This window comes from Desmodus rotundus, chromosome 10, assembly GCF_022682495.2.
Source record: "Desmodus rotundus isolate HL8 chromosome 10, HLdesRot8A.1, whole genome shotgun sequence".
Taxonomy (NCBI): domain Eukaryota; kingdom Metazoa; phylum Chordata; class Mammalia; order Chiroptera; family Phyllostomidae; genus Desmodus; species Desmodus rotundus.
The window spans coordinates 25,716,106-25,729,221 of NC_071396.1; positions in this window are offsets into that span (position 1 = coordinate 25,716,106).

Genomic DNA, 13,116 nt, shown 5'->3' on the forward strand with positions numbered 1-13,116 from the left:
GACAAGGAATCCGAACATCTGTTGACCCACCCGCTGCATTTCTGTAAAAATGGAACCAACGGTTCTCTGTTGTGGAGTGAATGAGGTCCGGTTCTTTAATTCTCTACGTGTTGCCTACAAATCCTGTTTCACCTGGTTTTCTCTGCATGCAAGGTTATTGAAACAGATGTCACAGATGAACAAGGAGGTTTTCAATAGAACAAACAGTGGGGCCCTGCTCGGGTAGCTCAGTTGGTTGGAGCATCATCCTGATACACCCACGTTGCCGGTTCAATCCCTAGTCAGGGCACATACGAGAATCGACCAGTGAATGCATCAATAAGTAGAATGATAAATTGACGTCTCTCTGTCTCTCTCTCTTTCTCTTCCTCTCTAGTAAAATCGGCTCTTGTTTAAGACTGCCACTTCAAGGATATTTGTATAGCAAACAGCTTTGAAAGCAGACACAGCGTCCCTCCTTGGGGCAGCTGGTAGATGTGTTTCCTGACCAGAATAATATAGAAAATGTTTCCGTCTGTGGCATTGGTTGGGTTTTCCTAACAAACTCACTGTCCACACTGTTCTCGGTCGGGAGAGGGCCCTCGGGGTGAGCCAAGGAGAGAGGCCGAGGCCTCAGGAGAAACCAAACCCACTGACACCCTGACCTAAGACTTCCAGCCTCCAGAACTGTGAGTACATGTCTGTTGTTTAAGCCTCCAACCTGTGGTATTTCATGATGGAAGGCCTAGCCAACTAATACACTACTTTGCAATTGAAGATCTTCTCAGGCTGGGTAGCTCACTTGGTTAGAGTGTCCTCCTTATATGCCAAGGTTGCAGGTTCGATCCCCAGTCAGGACACCTACAAGAATCAACCAATGAATACACAGATAAGTAGAACAACAAATCGATGTTTCTCTCTCTTCTTATTCTTCTCTCTATAATCAATCAGTAAGAAGTTCTCAGAATCCACATTCTCAGTCATTCCTACAATCCCTATAGAGTGGTAGTTGTTATAACTTTATCAATTGGGAAGCACTTCCTTCAAGCTTGTCACATTACCCTGCTCGGGTGGAGGTTCCTTTCCTTGTCTTCTGTTAGAAATAGTGAGGAACTGGCCACCGCTCGCCACGTAACAGCCCTTCACAAAGACAAGCAGTCTGAAGAAATCACCGTTTCCAGACTGAATACAGGAAACTCCTAAGAAGCCCCCAAGAAAAAGAAAATGAAATCTCTCTGGTCTGAAAGCGCACCCAGTAAAAGACGTGGGGGAGGGGCGACCACACAAACAGCGGCGCCGAGGAAAACTGGGCAGCGCGTTTCATGTCTCCTTTCCTTCCTGTTGCGCGTTGCAGTTTGGTTTCCATGGAAATGCAGGATTGTGGGAGACTTCTCCTCGCAGGTGCCACAGGCAGATTTCGCGGTTAGCCTAAGGGAGTGATTTATGCAAGCTGACAGGCATGATGGGGGCTGGAGGGGTGGGGGAGAAGCTCACCTGTCCCCTGCTAGTGCCCAAAAGTACTCAAAGCATCAGAAGGGCCCACTGTCCCAAGCCTCAAGCCACCAACCAGGGAAGTCTTTGTGGGGGGAAAAGACAAAACTCTCCTTTTATGCTCATGGAAATTTTATTTGCAAAATCCAGGCGGGCGCCCTGGAATCTCCCACCATTACCGCACATCCTTCCCCCCGCGGCCTGCTCCGGGCCTCTGCTCTGACCTGGCTCCCGACGCCGGCGTCCTGAAACCCTGTGGACTTGATTCCTGGACCTTCAACCCTGGCTTTGCGTGAAGAACGACCTGCGGAGATTTTAAAACTCCCAATTCCTCGCCCCACCCCCTCAAGCCCACTCTCCCCGGATCAGAGCCGTCAGTTTCTGGGGACGCACGCGGCTGGGGCACACGACCTAGACTCTGCGCAGGGGCAGGTGCGCGGGCTGGGTGCGCCCCGCGGCCTACAGTGGGGCTGGCGGAGGTGGCAGGGCTGGGCACCCACGATGCTGCCTCCTGCGGTCCTCCTTCCCCTCCCCCTTCTACCACTCCCCCACGGCCTCGAGGCTGGTCAGGCTCCGTTCCTCCTTTGGTGTCTTTCCCAGCGCCTCTGAAATCACTGGTTCACAGTCCCGCTTCGCCACCTTGGCCTCCCTGCCAGGCAGCTCTCCAGCCAGTAAGGTGAGAATCACAACCACCCTGCCCCAAGAGTTTTTTCTAGGACCCCAAGGTGCCACAAGAAAGGTTAAGAACGCCACACGTGTATTCTCGCCAACAGGATCCGATGACCCAGGAAAATCCATGCGCAGCAGGTCCAGGCAGAAGTCCTGATAGCCCCCGTCCCCAGCTCGCCCCTCCTGGGCTCCCCGAGGCAGCCCACGGTCCATCTCTATAAGCTGAGGACTCCGCGGCTCTCCTCCCTCACCCCACATTCCCCTGGCCCAGCCCTGTCCTGTCTGACGCCCTGGCACAACCTCTGATCCAGCCCCTCCCCTCGGACCCTGCCCTGGGTCCCCATCTCTCCTGCTGCACGGAGGGAACAGCCTGGGAGGCCCGGGAGGGGGCGCTACTAATGTTGTGCCTTCCTAAGCCAGTCAGGATAGCACAGCTGCTGTCTCGCTTGCCCTTGACTTTGAGATGAGGAGGCCCCTCCCTTCATCTGAGCACAGGCCCCAGCGGCTACTGAGACCGCCCCCTCCCTCCCTCCCTAACCAGACCTTATGGCCGCCAGCAGACAAGACGTCAGCATCCCACCCCCTTAAAGACAGTGCATTCTGGCTTTTTCTTTGTTGTGAAATCTCTAGAGCCTGGAACTTTACTAACACCCTCCAAAAAAAAAATATGTGTTCGTTGACTGCGGAGCACAGAAATGAATGAAGCGCACACCAACTAATGAAGGAATGACTGTCATTTGGCTGCTTCCTTCAGCCCCTCCGACTCCCAGTCCTTTCTGCGGCCGCCCAACCATCAGAGGACCTGTTTGGAATTCTAAACGGTCCGCGTCACCTACCAAAGAAAGCTCTTTCAATGATCAGGCCTCGTATTTCCCGTGCAGGCGCCAGTCCTTTTGGAATCCACAGGAGGCGTGGACCCCCTGTTCCTGGCTCCCCGCCCAGCCTCCTTGCTGAGGGACAGCTCTGGGGCCAGCACAGGTCACTAGCATCTGGGGCCTCTGCAAAAGCACCCTCCTCGACCCAGTCTCACCTGCGTCTCTCCAGGCTGGGCTTGGGCCTGCGCCCCCAGGCTGGCGCACCTTTCCCGGCCTGGTGCGTAGGGACGCGTCCTCCCACGCGCCATGCACGTTCGCCACACTGCCCACGCAGAGAGTGAACTGCTTGAGAAGTGGTCTCTGCTCCCCCACATCAGGCCAAACATCAGACACGGAATTAGCGCTCAATTTATTTCCTAATCTGTTGTGTATTCATTTTAACGGGTCATAGGCCAGTTCTGCTTCATTAACTATCAAAATAATCAATCAAGAGGGTCTTTTAAATTGATTTTAGAGAGAGAAGAAGGGAGGGAGAAAACATCGATTTGTTTTCCAGTTATCTGTGCATTCACTGGTTGATTCTTGTATGTGCCCTGACCAGGGATTGAACCTGCAACCTTGGTGTATTGCAATAATGCTCTAACCAACTGAGCTACCTAGCCAGGGCTCAAGGATGTCTTTTTATTATTATTTTTAAAGATTTTAAAAAAAAATTTTTTACTGAATGTATTGGGGTAACATTGGTTACTAAAATTACATAGGTTTCAGGTATACAATTCTGTTTGGTACAGCCACTGTGGAAAGCAGTATGGAGTTCCCTCAAAAAAAAGTTTTTAAGTTCTATTTAAAATAATATGTCCTACTATCCCAATAAACCTTGTGCATATAAAGTCCATCCCCCTTGTTCACAGATTCCATATTTTCAAAGTCACCTCATCACAAAAGTTGACATGTCAACCGGAAATCAACTCCTGAGACACATTCACAATCATTCGCAGACCTGGGCCTAGCACACAAAAGCCAAGACCACAAATCCCCTCGTTGTTAATTGTTATAGAGTTCATTGCTGACTGTTACCTGTCTTGTGCCCACCTGTGTAAAAGAAGTATGTGTCCATCACGTTACTTTTTATCCAATCCCAGGTTGCCCTGCTTTGCTTTCTCCCGCCTCCCTAGTCTATCACCAGTGGACCGCCCGTAACCCCCTCACGCCTCCTTTGATTGTAACATACAAAAATAAGATGCAAATCTGCCATTTTCCGGAGCATTTTCTCAACTCAGTGAGGTTTCCCTTCCTGGAAATTGTCCTCGGTTTGGCTCAAATAAACTCCCAAAAATTCTCTGCAGGTTTGGGCGTTTCTTCTGGTGACAGGTTAATATGGAGGCTTCATGACAAATTGACTAAATCATTGGCCACTAGGGACTCACTCACCCCCAGACCCTCTCCAGTCCCCAGAGGCCGGGGGCCAGACTGGAAGTCCCAGCCCTGTAAAGGAGGCAGTCTCCCTGGCTGCCGGCCCCATCCTTGGGTGCTTTTCAAAAGTCACTCGCTCATATAATAAACGACACCTTTCTTGCTCTCATTACAAAGGTCCAACGGTTTTAGGAGCTCTGCGCTCCAAGTGGGGACAAAGGCCAAATACATATTTCCTATCACAAGCCACGCTGTTGCAATATTAGATAATGTCTTTAAGTGAAAACGCGTGACAAGGTTACTTAATGATACGTTTGCAGAGAAGTGGTGGCCCGAGGGTGGCCGGGACCTCACCCCCTGCTCCTCGTGGGGGCAGCGACGTCTGTGTTTACTTCATAGACAGAAGCTACAGCGAACAGATCTATACACACTGTAAACTCACACTGACGGGCCTCACAAAGCGGCAGAACTGGCACGTGCTGGAAAGCCGGCAGAACTGCATGCCACCCCTGGGCTCCTGCGCACGGGCATGAGGTGGGCCAGGGGGCTGGTCACAGGGCGTCCGAGGCCCACAGACTGGTAGCGGGACTGTTTGTTATGTGCGCCCTGCTGTGCAGCGATGCTTCTGTGAACTCACCTGAAACATCACAAAGCTTGGCCCTGGCCCGGTGGCTCAGTTGGTTGGAGCATCGTCCTGTACACTGAAAGGTCACAGGTTCGATTCCCAGGCAGGGCACACGCCTAGGTTGTGGGTTCAATCCCAGGTTGGGGTGCATACAAGAGGCAACTGACTGGTGTTTCTCTCTCACATGGATTTTTCTCTGTCTTTCTCCCTCCTTCCTCCTCTCTCTAAAATCAGTAAACATGTCCTTGGGTGAGGATTTTTTTAAAAATTACAAAGTTCATCTGAATGATAATGGAAGGCAATTCTAGCTTCCAAATGTTAGGTTTCTATGGTTATAACACCAAGTGTCTCTTTCTCTTCACAAACGAGGCCGCCGTGCCTGAGCCAGCCTCTCAAGAAATGCACTTCACGCTCCTGGAGGGGAGGGAACACATTCCTCCCGGGATGTTTCAAGGAGCTTCGTACAAATTTGCACTCTCGAGCAGCCACCTAAGGGGATGTGAGAACACTCAGCCCGGGGCTAGGCCCCTGCAGCGTGGACGGGAGTCAGGGTCTGCATGGCTAACCCAAGACAAAATGAGTGCAAACAGAATAGGTGGTAGGAGTCAGTGGCCAAGTGGATTCTGTGCTTCAGTGATAATGTTTCTGGAGGCGGAGTCTCCCCGGGGGCCACCCACTGTTGGCTTCCTTTTGGTTTAAGCACCCACCCCCACCCCTTCCCATCCCCGCCCCACCCAACATGTACCTGCCCCAATGGCTTGGATGTTCCCAGGCCACAGGATGCAAAGACCCAGGGGCGGGAGAGAGCTGAGTTGACAGAATGACTTAGTGTGAGTGCCTTTCCATCCATCTCTAAGTCTCAGAAGCAGGAAGAAGGTACTTTGACCTTGGACCAACAGTATGTCCTGCGGCGGCTGTGCACTGTGAATGTGAATGTGTAGCTATACATATATTTATTTTTAATTCTCACCTGAGGAATGTTGATGGATTTTTAGAAAGAGAGGAAGGAAAGAGAGAGAAGGAGAAACATCGGTTGCCTCCCATACACTCCTTGACCAGGGATCGAACCTCTACTAGGTTGGTTCTGTAACCTTTGTTGCCTTATCTCTTCATCAGCAGACTTGGTGTGTTTACCTCAGGGTTTTTGCAACATCCCTGAAGGTCATTATCACTTACACAGAAAACATTCATTGTTGATCACACAAGTCTATGGCTTAAACTTTCAGTTCCAATTCCAGCACCTGTGTGGTATTAAAACAAGGCTGTGTCTGCCCTGGCTGGCGTGGCTCAGCTGCTTGGAGCAACGTACCATAAACCAAAAGGTCGTAGGTTCGATCCCCGGTCAGGGCACATGCCTGGGTTTCAGGTTTGTTCCCTGGTCGAGGCCTGTACAAGAGGCAACTGACTGATGTTTCTCTCCCACCCCCTCTCTCTCCCTTCCCCTCTAAGCATGTCCTCAGGTGAAAAGTTAAAAAACAAAAAAGACAAACAAAACAGATTGAATCTTCCATCAGGATGCAGAAGCTGAACACACTCTACCAGGTTGAACAAACACAGAATGAACGAGCACAGCGACCTTTGCTCGGAGTTCTGCAGCCCCCAGCAAGGCCTGTGGTAGTGGCGGGAGCTATTTTTAGAGACGGACCTCAAATTTAAAACAAATACAGAAAAATCACAGTGAGATACAATTTGAAGTTCAAAGAACAATTGCACTTCAATTAAGACCCGCTCCCCCCCACCCCCTCGGAGCAAATGGACATTTGAGAGAAAAAAAAAGAAAGAGAAAGGAGAAACTTTTGTTTTTCTGCAATAGTCTCTCCGGCAGCTTCTGTGCATCAGCTCCTCCTTGGAGCAACGGTGTGTTTATGGCAGAGCTTCAGTCACCATGGAAACACGCCACAAAAGGTCCAGTTCGGAAAGAGCTGAGGTTTCCTGGTTGCCATGGACGATGTTTCCCTAATGGGTTTTCAAGGCTAGGGATGGATGGGTCTGCGGTCTGTGCGCCTGCCTGTTTGTATCACAGATGCCAGTGTGACTTTCAGCATTTGCCTTTGGTTACATTTTCTTCTCGTTTGTCTGAATTCCAATTTCTGAGAAGCAATGAATCTCCCAAAACACTATAAACACCACACACCACCTTCAATAAGGAATGTTATTTGTTTCAGAAAACCAAATGGTAGGAAACATAAAATACTGCGTCTTCATGTGCAGTAGGTAGAGGAGGAACATCCTTTTAAGCTGTGCCCCTCAGCCTGGGGTGTTCACTTCCCAGCCGGGACCCCAAGATCTAGAGTCACCTGGGGCCGTAGTGGGGAGGAAATCCTGGGGGTTTGTTTGCCTCCTGAATTTGAGTTACAGGTTCTGGAAAGACAGGGGCTGCCTTCGCCTTCCCTCTGGCTTCTGTATCCATGGTGACTGGCAGAATGTAGGCGCTTCATTCATCCATTCACTCACTCATTCACTCCTTTAAAAAGCATTTATGGAGCATCCACGTTGTGTAAAGCCTGGATGGACCCAAACATTAACTCAGCGTGGTGTCCATTAGTCATGATCCCCTTGCAGACAGGGTGTCCCAAGTCCAGGGACAGAGGTCTGGGTAGGTCTTTTTAAATGTCTTACAACACAGAAGCTTTTCCTCCAGATAACAAAGAAACAAACACACTAATGCAGAAAGAATAAAGAATGAACCCATTTCGGCCACGTTGAAGGTCTCCCTAATTGAGCGGCTACAGAAGAGGGAAGGGCCCTTTAAATGGCCAGGTGACCTTCAAAACTGCATCCGCTTCCTTAGTTATGTTTCAGCAAAAAGATGTTGTGTGCATTGGGGCAGGATATTTTTGACTCATTGTGTCCGTGTTATTTTGCCCTAAGCACACAGCTTATGCGGCGTTACAGTTCACAGGAGTTGGGGTAAAATTCAAAAACCTTGCCATCCACTCATCGACTCAACTAGGGCTGAATGAGACCCCCAAGGAGCCAGAAGGGCCTTGAGTCTTGGTGCGCACAGCGTCTCCCCCCTTCCGAGGGTGCGTCAGCCAGTCCCAGCCCAGGCCTTGGGACAATCTGCCGGTTCCCACCGTCATCGCCTTCCCAGAGCCCAGCCGGATAAGACCGCGACCTTCACGGTGAACCCTGGTGACTTCCGCCAACAACGCCCGCCTTCGCGGTCAACACGCAGCAGGGTGGGCCAGCCGTTCTGTGTGGGGACACCTGGGGATCCCCGGGAAGTGATCTCTTTTAGGTCGCTCTGGAGGCAGCCATTCTCAGTAAAAGCCCCAGCAGGGTCTGTGGCACGCCCATGTGTCCCTTCCACCACACTCTTTCCTCATATGATAAAAACAGGTTCATCACCTGTTTTCCCAGCATCCTCTACATCAATTGTCTGTATGGGCCCTGAGGCCCGACTTAAGCAGGGTTCCTGCCTGTGGATGCAGACAGTGTGACAGACCCCCGGGATGTCCCCAAGATGACTGTGGCATCTCAACAGCAGCTGACAATGTCAACGCCCTTCCGGCAAGCTCATCTTGGGTCCTCGAGCAGAGACGGAGCCATCCTCCTGAGTCAACTCAGCAACTGGAAGAACACTCTGGAAACAAAACCACTCTCCCTCCTCCCGAGTCAAAGAAACACTTGCCCCCGCCCCGTCTGATCTCCATCCGTGCTGGAGGGGCCGCTCTTGGGGCTCGGCCGTCTGCACCAACACAGGCCTCCGCCTCGCCTGTCCAGAGTTTGCCTTTCAAATGATGAACCCGCCTGAAGGGACCACAAGGAAGGCATTCTCTTTGCCTTCCATTAAGGGAACGCAAAGTGTGCCAAGTCGCCGCGTGTGTTCCAACTTTTTTCTTTACTCCCCAGGTGAGTCTTGCACCTTCGTGCATTGTGTTTACGGATGGGTGCCCCAAACGTGACCTCTGTGATAGAAAATATACCTCTGAAAGGCAGCAAAACAGGTAGACTGTAATCCAAACAAATTACCCATTTCTACCCTGCATGTGCGCTCTCGCTGACTCTCGCTTTCTCTCCCTCTCTCTCCCTTCCTCTCCCCGCCCCCCCCTCTCGATCATACTTGGGAAATGGCAGTCTCGTGGCTGGCCGAAGTCCATTTCGCAGCACTTGGCTCCTAATTGAAATTTCACAGCACAACACTTAAGACACGGCTCCCAATTGCATCGTGATTTAAGCAAAAGTGTTATCCTGGCCACTTAACTGTACGTGACTTCCTCTCAGCTGTACGCTTCTCACGATTTGCTCTTGGTTGCTGTTACAGTGAAACCTTCAGTATTTGTTTCAGAGTATTCTAGAATGTCCTACCTCCCCGTGGATTGAATTGAACTCAGTAGTGTACTTAATAGTCTCATCCCATTATGGGCCTTTGATTTTTTTTTTTAATTCTCAGGTGAGAATATGTTTATTGATTCCAGAGAGCGAGGAAGGAGGAGAGAGAGAGAGATGGAGGGAGGAGCTAAGAGATGTGAAACCTGGGCAGCCTTTATTTTATTTTTTATTGATGAGAGAGAGAGAGAGAGAGAGAGAGAGAGATTTGTTGTCCCACTTATTATACATTCATTGGTTGATTCTTGAAAGTGCTCTGACCGGGGACTGAACCTGCAACCTTGGTGCATTGGGATGATGCTCTAACCAACTGAGCTCCCTGGCTGGGACTAGAAACACTTCTTAGCTTTTTTTTAACCTTTCCTTAGGTAAGGGTGCAAGACTGTAGCCTTCTGGAGTGATCAACCCCCTCCCCAGGTCACAGAAGTCTCTGGAAAAGTACTTCCTCTTGAGAGCCGTGCTTCCTGTGGACAAAGCTCTGGGCCCATTTCACGTGGCTCTTGTCCCCTCCCCTTGCCTGAAGCGTGAGGATATTTTTCTCTGGTTTCCCTGCCACGAAGTGCTGAGGCCTCTGTAGGAAAATCGATGAAGCTGCGAAGGGCCCCCAAGGATGACGTGCCCAGTTTTTAACTCTCAAGCTGGTCTACACCCATCACCAGGTCAGATCCCGAGCTCCGGGCTCCAGCGGCCTCTGCTGCAGCCCAGCTGTGCTCAGCAGCGACGCCTGTCTTTCCAGTTTGGGGGTGGCCGTTGGCCCCGGGACCTCAATGTTCTGATGGGTCTGAGAGAAGTCCTCCATTTCCATTTGTTCTGCTTCTTTCCTTTTTGTGAGGAAGCATGCGGTGGCTTCCTGACTCTTGACACTTTAGCGCTAAGACCAAACGTCCGTATGTGTGATTCCAGATGTAAGCCATCTACAAAATACAAACGCAGGCGGCTGGAAAATGTATGATCAAATAAGTATCTTGCAAGATGTAGGGCTTTAGGACCCTGCCCCCACTTTCCCAGGCACGTGGAGGTTTTGTGACTTGTTCCTTTTTCTTCTGCATTAGGACAACTTCCGGAATTCCCAATGTGGCCTTGTGGGTGATCCCTGCGGCAGGTCACCCTCGTGTCCCCGTTCTCTTTGGCGCCCCTGGGACACCCAGCTGACGTCCTCATGAATGGAATGTGCCGGCCTCAGCTCTTTTCTTGTTGTCATTCAGTTTTATTACTTAGGTGTGGTAAGGCCAACATTGGATGTGTCTGCCACTGAAGATATTTATTACACCAGGAGATCCCACGAAAGACACCACGCCGTGGGGAGCCCCACAGGGGAGCACCAGAGTTGATCAGGAGGCAGAGAGACTGAGGGGGAAACAGAGGAAAGAGCCCCGATTGCGTGGCTAGTGGGTTGCAGCATCGTCCTATAAACCGAAAGGTCATGGGTTCAATTCCCGGTCGCGGCACATGGGAGAAGCAACCGATCAATGGTTCTCTCCCTCTCTCTCTCTGTCCTTTCCTCTCTATCTAAGATTAATAAGCACATCCTCGGGTGAGACTTAAAATGAATGAATGAATGAATAAGAAAGAAGCCCTAAGCAAGAAGTTTTATTGTGGTTTTCATGAGGAAAAAAATGGATGAGGCAGGTGAGCATTCTCAGGATTGGCTAGCTGGAATGATTTCAGTGGCTGCTGGGGCCCAAGTACAGTCCGCAGCTGCCCGCTGCCTGGTCCTGGGCTGATGGGGGCAGGCGGATAGTAGTCTGGAGTTTCATGGCCCCACAGAGGAGGTGTTTAGGGTGCAGCCTCTGATGTGGTTGGTTTGCATTTGGGAAGTGAACGCCTAAGAGGAAGATGCCGCTGCCCCCACCGAAGAAGACGGTGAGCGGTGACGAGGTTGGCAGGGGGCCAAGGCCAGGGGACTCGGGCATGTCACCAGGTTGTCCGGAACGAGGAGTATCTGCCACACACGTGGAGCACAGATGTTACAGCGCCGAGGGTACGGAAGCTAGAAACATGTAGAGTCTGTACGTTTCTCCGCACAGGGGTGCCTGTTGGTGGCCAGGGAGATGAAGAACCCATCCCGTTGGCCTTAGCGGATTTTACAGCCCATGGGGCTCGGCCCGGAGCCCGCGGATCTAAACAGTCTCTGGCTGTCCCCACAGCTTCTCTCTGCTGGCGCTCTTGGAAGCCATTTGTAGACCAGAATCGCACGGAAAATGCTGCTCGTTTTCTGACTTGCACATGGGGGAGATAGGTGTCTATGTAGACGTTTATATTCTCAGAGCAATCCTTCCCTTCCTTGGGGAGAGAACCTACCTAAGTGCTTAAAATATGATTATTTTTTAAAAGATTTTATTTATTCTTAGAGAGAGGGGAAGGGAAGGAGAAAGAGAGGGAGAGAGATACATCCATGTGTGGTTGCCTCTCGAGCGCCCCCTACTGGGGGCCGGGCCCACAACCCAGGCATGTGCCCTGAGTGGGAATCAAACTGGTGACCCTTTGGTTCACAAGCTGGTGCTCAATCCACTGAGCCACACCAGCCAGGGCTAAAATTATGATTATTAATGTAAGAATCGTGAAATAGTGATCCTTACCAATTCATAAACAGCGTTGAAAAATGGCTTTAAGCACAAAAAGATTTGTAGGAGAGGGAGTACTATGCATTGACATCCTAAGACAGATACTAATTTGGGAGACAATTAATTTGGGGGCCGTTGGAAAGCAATGCATTTTATATGACAGCAGATGGCCGCAACTAATTACTCTGTGAGGAATACTTGTAACTTGGTTATTTTTTTCTTTAATATAGTTTCTGTGATTGCTTGAACTCGCTTATGGAAAGAGCTAGCTTTCTTTTTTAAAAAAATTTTACCGTGTTTTGTCGTGTATAATGCGCAATTTTTGCCCAAATTTTTGAGGGAAAAACACCGGTGCGCGTTACACATAAGTATAATGATTACCCACCATGGGTATGATAATCCCGTGTATAATGTGCACAAATCGTGGGTGCGCAGTATACACAGTGAAATACGGTATTTATTGGTTTGAGAGAGACAGAGACATTGAGAAACGAGAGAGAGAAGGGAATAAGAAAAAAGTGAAATACAAATTCTAAAAAAACCCTCTTTTAACAGCACCCATTCAATTCTGGTCCCTAACACACCTTCTGTCTTCTCCCTGTTTTCTCCCCTGTGGGTGCTGAAGATGCTCTGTGGCATCTGTCTCTGAGGTGCCCCCAGTCATGGGGAGTCCTGCAGCTCCCAGCCTGGCACTGTGAACCCGAGGTTGAGGGGGGCTGTGTCCAGGGGAAGCCCGAGGCGCCCCCACTCTGCCACACAAACACACTGAACCTCAACTACCTTTGGTATTTTGAGGTGACCTTTGGGGGCCGCCACTGCCTCTTCCCACACCCCCATTCTGACTGCACATCTCAGCATTTGAGTGTGAGATGCCCCGCCCTCTCTTCAGGGTGGTCTTCCCCCCCCCCTCCTTATTTTGGAGATAAGGAAGAATAGGGGAGCCAGTAGGGGGCCTATTTTTTAAGCATCTCAGCTTTTATGCAGGAGCATCCTGATGGGCGCGAACACCTAACAGCTTTTCTGAGCCAGAAGACACTGGCAGAAAGTGAGGAAGGGGGTCCCCCTGCCTGACCGTCCCCCCTTACACCAACCTCATGCCCCCACCACATTCATGGCCATGTCCGTCCTTGACCTTCCCAACCACTGAGCACGTCCTGTTCTACTCTGGTACAGCGACTCTTGGCAGGAGGCAGAAACAGAATCACAGACCGTGAACGACAAAAGAAAA